This window comes from Rosa chinensis, chromosome 2 (assembly GCF_002994745.2).
Source record: "Rosa chinensis cultivar Old Blush chromosome 2, RchiOBHm-V2, whole genome shotgun sequence".
Lineage (NCBI taxonomy): Eukaryota > Viridiplantae > Streptophyta > Magnoliopsida > Rosales > Rosaceae > Rosa > Rosa chinensis.
Window position 1 is genome coordinate 19,943,846 of NC_037089.1, and position 12,495 is coordinate 19,956,340.

General features: G+C 36.3%; 2 long non-coding RNA genes across 3 annotated transcripts; both read right to left on the minus strand.

The window, feature by feature from the left end:
- Positions 1-1,285: 1,285 nt before the first annotated feature.
- LOC121051943 lies at positions 1,286-8,128 on the minus strand. Its single transcript, XR_005807548.1, has 12 exons — positions 8,040-8,128; positions 6,060-6,307; positions 5,319-5,410; positions 4,650-4,742; positions 4,308-4,407; positions 3,460-3,611; positions 2,735-2,931; positions 2,475-2,623; positions 2,246-2,382; positions 2,006-2,150; positions 1,809-1,906; positions 1,286-1,653 (listed from the first exon to the last, which is right to left on the minus strand). It is a non-coding gene; the product is annotated as an uncharacterized LOC121051943 (long non-coding RNA).
- Positions 8,129-8,236: 108 nt separating this feature from the next.
- Positions 8,237-12,112, minus strand: LOC112186730. Of its 2 annotated transcripts, none has more exons than XR_005807547.1 (8): positions 11,528-12,112; positions 11,060-11,334; positions 10,867-10,976; positions 9,642-10,054; positions 8,930-9,515; positions 8,695-8,850; positions 8,475-8,583; positions 8,237-8,299 (listed from the first exon to the last, which is right to left on the minus strand). It is a non-coding gene; the product is annotated as an uncharacterized LOC112186730 (long non-coding RNA). The 2 variants fall into 2 exon arrangements; XR_002930872.2 differs by having other exon boundaries at positions 8,238-8,299; positions 8,695-8,845.
- Positions 12,113-12,495: the final 383 nt, after the last annotated feature.

A 12,495-nucleotide genomic window follows, 5' to 3' on the forward strand; every position in this document is an offset into this window, starting at 1 on the left:
TGGTTTTATTGTAGCTTTCACCTTCACGGGCTGATTACATGGTCTGTGGGAAATTATCAACCTCAGTTTCGTCTCATCATCGCATTCCGACACAGAAGAACGCCGCACCCAACCAAAATGTGTTACATCATCTTCACCAAAAAAGAGGGGCACCATGTAAATCACTGTAAAAAAAGTGTATCTTGTGATCAGGAAGCTGTGGAAGCCAATCAAACACTCAATAATTTGGAAGAGGATGGTTTGAATAATTGAGGTATATTATTGGATGAACACTGATAGATCTTGTCTGAAAATAATTTAGTGTAATGCGAAAGAAAGAGTCAAAGAGGTGGGGAAATGAGTTTGCGGTTTTTAGTGTGAATACAAACATGAAATCAAACGAAAAAGAAATATGCTTTGATCTTATGGTGAGAGACTGAGACAAAAAAGTGCGGAGGACAATTATGGTGAAAGACTGAAAGGGATTTGTAATGACAAAAGAGGCTGTATCATATCAGTGATGAATTGACCTTTATTATTAAAGCCTAAAAGGGATATATACCAAAGAATTAATGATCATATATAAACTAGAAGATTGGAACTCAGGTAGATCGACTAACAACATGTGTGTTGTGCCACATGATTTGGGATAAGCTTTGAGCTCCATGTAATAAAAAAATAGAAAAGAATATATACTTTGAAGAAATATGGGGCAAGAATACGCGTATATATATAGGTAGTGCTGTTTTCAAATGACCTACCAATCATTCCAGAAGAAAATTATTACAGTAAATGTCATGTCCTGTTTTTTCCATATAAAACCAAGACCAAGGGTTGGACTAATAGTTCATGTCCGGTGGAATTGCGTCAAGGATGAGTCTGAATGTAAGTAAGCTACCTTTGGAATGGATATACAATCAATTATGTTAAAGATAAAGATTTTAGAGTAATTTATGGAGATATCTCGCTCAATATATATTGTGGTTTGAAACCATATAACGAATAAAAAACAATCAATTGTGCTTGATGCACACAAGTTTTGACGTAAGCATGTTATCAAATTTGTACAATTGATTGGGGTTTGTCGTAGAGCATTTCCATATATTATGATCAGTTTAATCCCCAACCTTCACAGAGAAAATACATTTTGACCTCTAATTAAGCCCTTGTGTTATTGGGCTTCATTTTGGTTATATGCCTATATGTGTTGGTCAAAGGTAAACCGTAAACGGGCTCAACAACGAAACCCTTTCTGACCTTTTCTGAATGTACGTATTATGCATTCATATAATTAGGGTTAACTAGCAAAAGCGCCCGCGCTATGCCGCGGGATTTGTTGTTAACAATTTTTTTTACTCCTCATCTATTGAACTATTTTCTTCTCATTTGCCTCATCTAAAGTCAGTCTCAACACTGTTGTCTAGACGTCACTTGAGGCCTTGAATACCTTCTTTGTTCACACAATTTGTCTGCTCCTCATCTATTTTCTTCTCATTTGCCTCACCTAAAGCCAATCCCAACACTGTAGGTTTCTTCCAATTTTCAGTACTTCTTATCATAATCAAGTCGAAGTTTATAGTTTGCAGCTCCGAGATGTTGTCTCATCAACACTTGATCTTTCAATTTCAGCCACAGCAACCACTTTTAGTTGGTTGGCAGTCCCAGCAGGGTTACCTAGAACACAACCTTGATATTAATCAAACAAATTACACATATATTCCATTACAGTTTCAAATACCTAAGTGCTGCATAGTGTTTTCAAAATCCATTTCATCTATGAAAATTGATAAAGGTTGATCTCGATTAGAATAGAGAATTCTTTACAGTACTTGTCAACAGAGTTGTTTTATAAAGAATTGGCCATTGTGTTCTGAGACTTGGTCTCCATAGTGAGCATCTTCAGAGAAATTCTTTGTAGATAATCCAACTACAAAAAGAGACAGAAGCCTACACATGAAGAAACAGTATATATCTAATGGAGTATAGATACTACGTTACGATACACACACACAAACACGTCTATTACATGTACTATAGATGATCAGGACATCAAATGTACTTGGCTAATAGTAGCAGTATAAATATTCTCCACAAACCCAACAACAATTTTCTTGAGTTCATGCAATCCCTCTTGACTGGAGAAAGGAAGATGCCTCTTCAATGTATGCACTCTTCACATGCACCAAATTCAAAAGCCATTATTAACATACAACAAAAGCTAATTCAAGATGAATAGACCAATGCACTCGAAATTTAGCATACTAACATCTTATTGGCAATTTCATGATTAGTTTGTGGCTTGCCGAATTATGTGGTCAGCTAAATTATCACAGATATTCAAGCTCTTAATCTGTGTGTGCTTGACTGCTTGCTCAACTCCTAAAATAGATCCTCATAGAAATCCTGCACCATGAAAACCCCATAAAAAAAATTGAACAATTTCGGTTAAAATCAAGCTATCCAAATAGATGCAACAGCTAATATGTATACCAAACCTAAAACCATCTTCTCTCCAAGCTTCACTTTTCATATCTAGTCCATGAGCCAAATTCAATTGAAACCAACTCTTTATATTCACAACCTTTACAAAGCAAACACTGTGTTTATAACCAATGGCCATTGCATCATCAAACCCATATATAACCTGAAACCACAAAAACCACCAAAAAAATAGAAAAGCAACATACTTTAGTACAATAACGATTAAATCAATAGCACCGAAATTCCAAACCAATCAACCAAATAAGAAGCTTACCAAGAGCTCAATCACTCAAAGATCTCTGATAGCTCAATCGGATATTCCGATTTGATCAAATGAGCTCAGTTTCTCGAAGATCATTTTGGAGATGAAGAAAAAGATGACCAGTCCCTTCGATCTCTCCCTCTGTCTATCATTTCCCGTCCAAGCCGAGCAAAGAAGGAGAACATGACTCTCTCGCTTTCTCCATCACTCTGTCCAATTCCATGAAAAACCAAGCGGTGTAGCTGAGTGTGTGGAGACCAGGAGAGGAAAAAATTCAAAGCAGACTCCCGAATGGCAGGGCGGTAAGTTAAAGAAAAAATCGAGGGCAAAACCGCCATTCCACTGCTGGTATGAACAGTGAAATGAACAGGGCTTATGAACAGTATAGAACATTTAGTATATAGTAAATACTAGCAAATTTTGCCCGCGCTATGCTGCAGGTTTTGTAGTTGATTAATTTAGCAGTAGTGGTATACAGCAGTTGGATTGTTCTTAATATAAAAAATAGAACACATTGCTCATAAAGACTAAATCTCCACATGATCTTCAATAAATCTCATGTAAGCAAACATTCAAGATGCTTTTGTTACCCCCAGCAATTAGAAGTAAATCATAAAATCAATCATATATTCAGGTGATCAGATTTGAAAATTTTTAATGTTTGAAAGGGATGCTGCTACAGAAGCAAAATACAAAAGGAAATAATGGTATTGAGGCTGTTGAAAAGTAATTACAACCTCTTAGATGAGTTTATAATTCTGTTCTTTTTGTTAGCATCCACCTTAGCTGCTGCAGCTTTTCTATCTTTAGCTACGGCTTCTTTCTTTCTTTATTTTCATAGACTCCGCTCCATGGCTTTCATCAATGCATCAACTTTTTTCATCAGCATCTGGAAAAGTTATAATATGTATTAGTACATTTAGGTTACAGAGATATTGCATTGAGGTTACTTAATGGCACAGATTATTATCTCTGACTTGTTTGACTTGGTGTGTTCACAAACATATTTTAATTTGATCTGTAATTCTGTATACAACCCCTGGAATGATGTACTCTGTAGAATAAGGAAAGCAGATATGATGGAAAAGGCTTGCAGATAAAATCCCAACATTCTATATGACCATGCACTAAATCCTTGCTAACACGGGGTTTCAAGTGCTCCATTTAACTCAACCTAAATAAAAGGAACAAATGTAGTTTTATTTATACTTTCAATTCACCTGTTGACATATAATAGGCTTAATATTCCTTTAGCATAAGTTTCCATGTAATAAACTAACAATTATGAAACAGAAATAATATGCACTGTACAATCTAAAACATCAGAAAGCAATTGTACTACAGGACTGTTTAAATTTTAAGATATCAGGAAGATCAAGTGTGCTTATTATGGCATGTGGAACTGAATAGGAGCATGCTTTCTGAGGACTTACCATCAAATAACAAATTCATGACAGTAACATGTGTAGCTACTTCATAGCATGACTTTTCAAGGGAGCATTGTATCCATGCAAAAGGATTAGTATGTGATGCCTATTGTGTAAAAAAAAAAAACAAAAAAAAAATTTGTCCACTTCAACTTTACCTGAATTGGTTCTTTCTCAAACGGCTCTGTAGTTCAAAGAGTGTCCAAATTGTAGGAAGCTCTAGCATTTTCTTCAAGAGCACGAACTATATCACTTTCCCTGAAAAAGTGAAGATGACTATTACAAACCCAAAAACCCACAAAAAGAAAATCTATCGTCCCACATCAATAAAGGGCTTGATCACTGTGCACACACTGAACATTGTAACATATGAAAGATTTCAAAGTAGTTTCAAAAATTTACAACAGGAAATACAAAAATAGAATTCATTATCCCTAAAAGCTGAACTGACAAAAAAAATATCAAACAAATTTGAACTGGCTAAACACCAGCTCACTTACCATAAGATACCATTCAAAACAATTGATAACATAATTCAAAGGTGATCACAAACTTGAGCAAAAATATCCTAACTGACCATAAAGCAAAGGGTCCTGCAATCCAAAATGCAGCAATGGTAAGAATGCAGCTCTCTTTTCTGCCACCTAGTTTGAGAAAATATTGCCTTTTGAGGCAGAAAGCCAGTTAAACAATAGACTAACTGACCAGCCATCTCATAGGCTACCACCAAGTTACATAGAAAACAGCTAATTTCAATTCAGTTAATCAAGAAATGAACTTCAATATTCTAAACTTTCCAACTTTGACTACAATAAACAAACAGACAATTTCTGGAATTCTCACCATGTTAGCTCATCGGACTGACAAATTAATCTGCATTTCTGCTAACTAACCACAGAATGAAAAATAATAATGGACCTGGAAGTATCAAGAAATCATAGATATACATAAATCTATTGCTAGTAGCAGCAGTATAAATCTTTTCCTCAAACCTAACAGTAATTTATCCACTCAGCAGTGTAATCATAAGCTTCATACTAACTGTTCTGAGCCTCTAATTGCTTTTTACCATTTGTGTACAGATCACATTCATGACTTGTATGCAATAGCAAAACATCGTATAACTTTTGATAGTTCAAACATAGTCGGAGAAGGAAAAAACAAGCTACCTTACATAAGCATACAACGTCCAAGAGTTGAGCAATTTTTACAATCCAGCAGTTCTAGGAGCTTTGTATCGCAACTTCCTATTATGAACTTCCTGCAAAGCACACAATTGACAATATCAAGCATTCAAAATGGAAAACACTGCTTAAACCAAATCCGACTCAATTTGGTCAATAATTGAATCAATCGTTATCAAGGTAACGAAGCCTGCAACAACAATCACAACGTTTGTGATCAGTGATAGGGTGATGGGGAGCACAATCTTCATTACTACAAAGTAGTTTAGGTACACGTACATATAGTTCAATATGTAAGAGATATTTCACTAATGCACAACATGGTTATCAGCCAAAAAGGAAGCATAAGAAATAAGGCCAGTCTCTAAGACAGTGAGTGATGCTACATGGTGCTTTAACTAATTAAAAGTATGCCAGCCTCACTACACTGAAGATGTGAATTACTGAAGGGTGTCACTTTCTTACTTATGATCATGGATGTAGACACATAAGCAAGGGAAGCCAAACACATACAAACACACACCTCTTTTCCTGCTAAAAGTTATCCCCCAAACTCGATCTAAATTTTCGAATCCACCTCTCCGGAAACAAACCCAAACTCTTCCCCCGAAGTCCACCGCAATCTTGAATCCCTCCTCTTCTTTTTCCCACCCCCCAGCAACCTACGACGACATCAAATCAAAAATTGAAAATCTCAAATCTGGCAAATGAGCATAGAAAACCAACCTCTCCTACTCGTCCTACGTATCTCAGATCCTGATTGATGCGGTCGATACTCGCTTCTATCGGACAGCTTGATGGCCGCCACGCCTGTATCTCAGAGCCTCTCTCTCTTGCTACATTCTTCGGGGGCAAAACCGTCATTCCACTGCTGATATGTAGGAACAGTACAGTTACAGGAGCTCTAGTATATAGTAAATAAATTCAGAGTGTCTGGTGTTGAGGCCGCTGATTCAATGCTTGTCTCTGTATCACTGTGAAAGCAAGAAGTTATAAAAGGTATGAAAGAATTTATGAGTGGAAAAATGGAGTTGAAATGTATGTAGCCTATCTACATTAAATAGCAAGGACTGACAAACTCTAGAATTCATTTAAACTGAAAATACAGAAGCAAATCAGCACAGAAAGTTAATATGTTGGCAGAAAGTTAAATGGTTTTCCATGATAATTAAGCAAAGCTGTATAATACATGCTGCCCCAAATATTTAGATATGAATTAACAGTGATTCTTTTGATCTTATCTTTATTAGGCTAAAAAGAAAAAAACGGAATTTAGATGGGTAATAGCATCTAATATGTTGATGCAAATATATATAATTTTCAAAGATCGAGGCTTTGGTATCTCTGTTAGGATGACGGAGCCATCTTTAATATTCTCATCAACCCAAACCACTCTTTGTTACTATGATAAACATGTTTTCCATGATAATTAATATGAAAAACATAGGTTCTAATGTTCACGTAGAGTTACTTACAATTATTTATATATGAGATATATGTATGATGCAGCATATATGTGTGTGCGTGTGTAGTGAATGTATACACAGGAATCATATGGCATATGAACTTGAGCTCCAAGTAGTACTGGTTCAATGATTATTGTTAAGCTAGTCATTAGTAATGTGTATAACTATATGGTGGTAGCAATAATGTGTATAACTATATGGTGGTAGCAATAATCTGATCACATGCAATTTTTGGCAGACTCAATCATAATGATCATAATGATAGCTGTAGAGTTAATTGGACAAATTGACCATAATATAATTGGATCATGCACAGATTTACTGAACCAAATTCACATGCTTTTGCTTTTGAACAGTCCAGTATTCCAGCTTTGTGGCAGGAAACTGCATAATTATATGTTCGATCAAGAGGATTGATCTGAATGCCATATATGCCCCACCCAATTCTACCTAATTTCTCCATAATTCTACTTAAATATGTAGAGCTAATTACTGTTCTAAAAAGGTTGCTATTGCCAACACCACAGATCTTATAACTAAACCCAAAGTTTTACAACCAGTTTTCATCTGATCGATCACACCCCAATTAAGTTTTGAGTAATTACTGATCCTTTATCAGCTCAACTGATATAAACCCAAAAAAAAAGGGTAAAAATATGCATCTTAATTCTCAAGGCATATATATATATATACCTAGCTAACTTATCTCTAAATTATAACCTTTAATTTCCAACAAAAGTACAGCACACAGACACACACATATCACTATCTTTGAAAACAAATTCTCAACGTAGACCTTGTTTCAACACATTAATCTATAATGGTTTCAACACATTAACTTATTCTCAGGGTAGTCCTAGTCCTTGTACCAGAGTAGCTTAATTTGAAGACACCTATAAACTAATCTGATCTGCTACACCTTGCACTTGAGAAATTCCACAAAACAAAAAGTAAGACAAAAGAAATAGCAAAACAAAACAAATTCAGACCCTCAATGAAGCTCTAAGCTCTCAATTATATGGCATAAAAATGTAATCTTTCCCTTTCTATAAACCCAATTTTCAAACTTTCTCTTACCAAAACACCCAATTCAGATCCTGAAGTATTGTGACAATCAATCCACTCACACACAGCAATCAAACCCAAAACAGACCAATTGAATCAAAACCCAACAAACTGTTTCCACAACCAAATGAAAATCTGAGAGATAAAGAATCAAACTTTGGGAAGTTTTGCTCACCTAGGTTTTGGTCAAACCCCAGAAGTCTACAGCCTCATGGGGACTTCCACTTTCCCAACTCCTTCCCACTTGAGGAGGCAAAGAATACTACAAACAAATCAAAACAAAAATTGAAGCTTTAAACAATTAATCTAAAGTGAAAAACGAATCAACTAAAAACAGAGGAAAAGGGAAAAAAATTGCCTCGGTGTTTCGCGCCTATTACCACGAAGAAGACATGTCACTTATTGTGCATGGCCTCATCAACCTTTGAAGAACACCTGTGACCATCATGGATGAATTTAATCAAGAAACCCAGATATCTACATAACTTGAAAATGTAGACAGAAATTGAACACAACAGCACATGTAAATCCAAAAACCACCCAACAAAGAAACCGTAAATCAAAGGAACACAGACACAATCATGACATGCAACATCAGAAATGGAATTACCCGCAAATCGGTTGCAAGTAATGTTGCTGAAAATCCTCAAATGCAAATAAAAACCCACTCTTGCAATTGGTGGATGATAAGCACGTATCCTCTCATAAACAAAAATAACCTGCTAGATTAAACATCATGTTACCAATATATCAAAATCCACATCATAACCGCACTAAATACACAGATCAGTATATCAAATAGCTCAAAAAGACACATGAACAAAACTCACCAGTGATCAAAGGTATGGCAGAAGAAAACCGCTTCAAAAAGACAACCTCGTAACTTTAAATTGGACCAGCATATATCAAGGGGTCACTTTCTCTTCTTTGATGACGTATAATTATAGATCCACCCAGCCAAGACCATGAACATGTAATGCTCTGTGCTTATAACACAATTGCAAGTGCAAGCATACGCGTCAGTAAGTACATATTTGTGTTGATTGTATCAAGTTAAAATCTTACCAAGTTTTGATCAGTGCTGATGTTGATGGGTAATCCTGATGTCGGCAAGAGAAAAGGGTGATGTTGATGGAGGCTTCCAGAAACGGAAAAGTAGTGGACATGTTGCTTATCCAGCTTCCTGACCAGCAAAACAAAACTGAATAATCCAGCACTTTCTGCAAATCAGTTCAATTAAACACCATAAACCAAAATTCATTCAGAGAAATCAAATACTCAGAAATCCTCTCACTCTTTTTCAAACTATAAAGAACTGATCATAAAGAAACTTATCTAAAAGATGCAACAAAAATTACATCAAAATGCAATCACAAAATCGAAATGACAAAAGATGCTGATCAGAAAACAATAAATCAAACCCAAATTCACAGATCAAAAGTGAACAATCAAAAGCAAACAAACTACAAAAACTTTACTTTTCCTTGTTTGAAACACACTACAATCAAACCCAGAAACAATTTCAATCAGAAAATTTAAGATTAAAAAAATACTTTCCACTTGTTTTCTCTCAAGCAAGCAAGCTAAAGTTTCTGGTCTCTCTCTTCTACTTCTTTTCCTTTTTCCCCCGTCCTCTTCTCCCTCTCTTTTTCTGTGTGCTCGACGAACAACAAAATCCCAAAAGAAAAAAAAATTTCATCAGGTCTAATATGAAATAGAAACCCAAACTCTATCAAAAGAAACTGTAACTCTATCAAGCTTTGATCGATAACCAAACCTGATAATCTGGAAGACTGAACGTTATCAAGAAGAACCCAAACTCTATCCAGCTTTGATCGATCAGTAAACCCGATAATCTGGCTCAGCAAATATTACTGTAGATAGACACCTCTCTCCGTGTAGAAAGAGACTTCCAGATTTACACAGGGAAGATCGAATTCGAATTGTAGATGCCAACAAACAGTACCACCTCCTTCGCTATCTCTCTCTCTTTCTCCACCTGTCTGTGCAGCGAAGTAGCGAAGACACGAAAGGGCTGAGCAGCAGACCAGGTGTCGAGAAGAAAGACGCGGGAGTTTTGAGACGGTAGACAGGTGTCGGGCAACAGAGATGAAGCAAGGACAAAATCGGCTTTTCATCCATGACCGGCTCGGCTGGAGCCGCCACTTCAACAATGCTTAGGAACAGTGCCTATGAACACAAAAAAGGAACAGCCCCTAAACTAAGAAGAAATTAAAACCAAGAAGAAATTAAAACCGAAATTAATTTCAGTAAAAAAGAACACAAAAAAGTCTCTAATCTCTATAGAACACAAAAAAGGAACAGCCCCTAAACTAAGAAGAAATTAAAACCAAGGGCATTACTACTTTTTAGCTGCAGCAATTTTGGAGTGAATGGTAGATGTAGATTAAGTTTGCTTTTATGATTGTGACCAAATTGCTTTTGTCTGATATGCACCCCAAAGTGCGTGAGTTTCCATTAAAACCTAACAATAAAGGGTTCAACTTTGCTTTAATTTTAACGTCCGTCATTAAAATGTACAATATAGGGTTCAACTTTGCTTTTTTAAGCAAATGTATTTACTCAGGACTGAATTAGTTGGAATAAATGCTAATAACAGTTAGTAACTATTAGCAAGAACTAAAAGAAAAGGTACCACACATCGACTCTAGTTTTCAGGACTTGGCGGATCTTTTTATAATTGCCTGTACATACAATTGCTTATTAAGTCGTGGAGAGGCAGTGTTTGACAACTGAAAAGGATCTAACTCCCAGACATAGCTTCTCTTCTTCTTTCTTTCTATTCATATCCAACATCAAGATTCAGAAGAAAACTAAATGTTCCTAACTGATTGTTATTGACCAATAAAAAAACAATGAACAAAGCAGAAGCCAACATTCAAATTAGTAATTACCCTTTATGTCTACTTCCATCAAGTGTGTGTGCATCTGGTGAGATAGCATAAATATCAAAATAATCAATACTAAAATCCTCAACTTACCCCAAAAACTAAATATCCTCTCTGCTTGTCTCTATTCGAAATCCTATTATCCAAAACTCAAAGACGACAGCAGTACTCTTCCCAGGCAGATGCAGAACAGCGTCAAACCACTACAATGAAAACCAAAGAAACTAATGGATAAGAAATCAGAAGAAACCAAAGGGAAAAACAAAACGAATGGAAAATCAAATACCCAAATTCATGTTCTGCTTCCTCATCAAAACCCAACTACAACAAAGACAACAAACCAATGCATGAGAAATCAGAAGAAAAAAAACAAAAACCAAAAATCAAATACCCAGATTGATGCTCTTCCCGTCTCCTTGCTCATCCTCTCTATCGAATCAGAAACCCCTATCAGCAACCCCAAAATCTCTTCTCTCTTTTTTTTTTTTTTCCTAGTCTCATCTCTTTTGCCCTGTGTCGGCAGAACCCAGAAATTGTCTCCTCTCTTTTCCTCAATCTCACCTGCAAAACCAACATACAACCACAAATAACGACGAATCCAGAAAAGCAAACAATACCCAGATGAGAAATGGCCTCAGGTACGCATAATGGAAAAACCAAAGTCACTTGGCTGGTAAAGTAATCCTCAAAAACAAAATTGATCACACAGGATTTCAAAAGAAGAAACAATAATTGTAAAGTTATACTTTCCTACCTATTCATGCTTTCCTTGCCGTCTCCCTCTTCTTATATTTGTACTATCAAAAAGATGCTTCTCCTTCTCTCTCCGATCAGTCTCGGGATGTGAATTTCCCTCTTCTTCTTTCTGTGCATGTCTCTCGCAGAAGACCTCTATCTCCCTGAGTCGAATGGCACCGTTGTATTAAAGAAACAATGAGGGGCTAAACCCATTCCGCCAAATCCCCAAAATTCTTCAAGCCAATGTCATCACCAAACAATCTCCACTTGGAGTCTACGAAGTTCAGCACGCTCTCTCTATCTGTCTCGACTTGCCCAGAGAAAAGAAACAAAAGGATCAGCATATCCCTTTCGTCCTCTTTCTCTTTCTCTCTTCACGCAGATCAAAGGAGTACTTGTCCTTCTCCAGAGCAAACACGCAGCAATAAATCAACAGTTCCAACACCACTCGGTGCGACGTGTGTCGAATGGCAAGGATGTAAATTATTTTTTTCAAAGGACAAAACGGTTATTTCGTTCATCGGCTAGGCTCAAGCTGCTACTGTTACCAAGCCTTCATTGTTCATAACCTACAGCTTAGGAACAGTAACCCACCTTTAGTATATAGTAAATGGCAAATGATGCATTAAGTTACCATGTTCGAAGAACTACAACGTTCAACGGTGCAATAGGCTTTAATTAGGAAACCGATATGTCTTACTGGCGATACTTCATGGTACCATTATGCGAATTTGCATTTATATGTATTGGGGAATCCTAGTGATGTACTAATGCTTTTGATCCTTGAATTGTTTGATAGGCAAAGTATAGCTTCTAAACTATGAGTGCCACAGTTAATTAACGGTGTTTATACGATTCTAATGTAAACCCTTAAGTTACTAGGTTACTCCATGATAAAGCAATCCCTTCTCCTGATTCTGATTTCAGTTGATTCTGGATAACATATATAACCACATATGTCTGAGTTCTAGGTCCACTTAATGG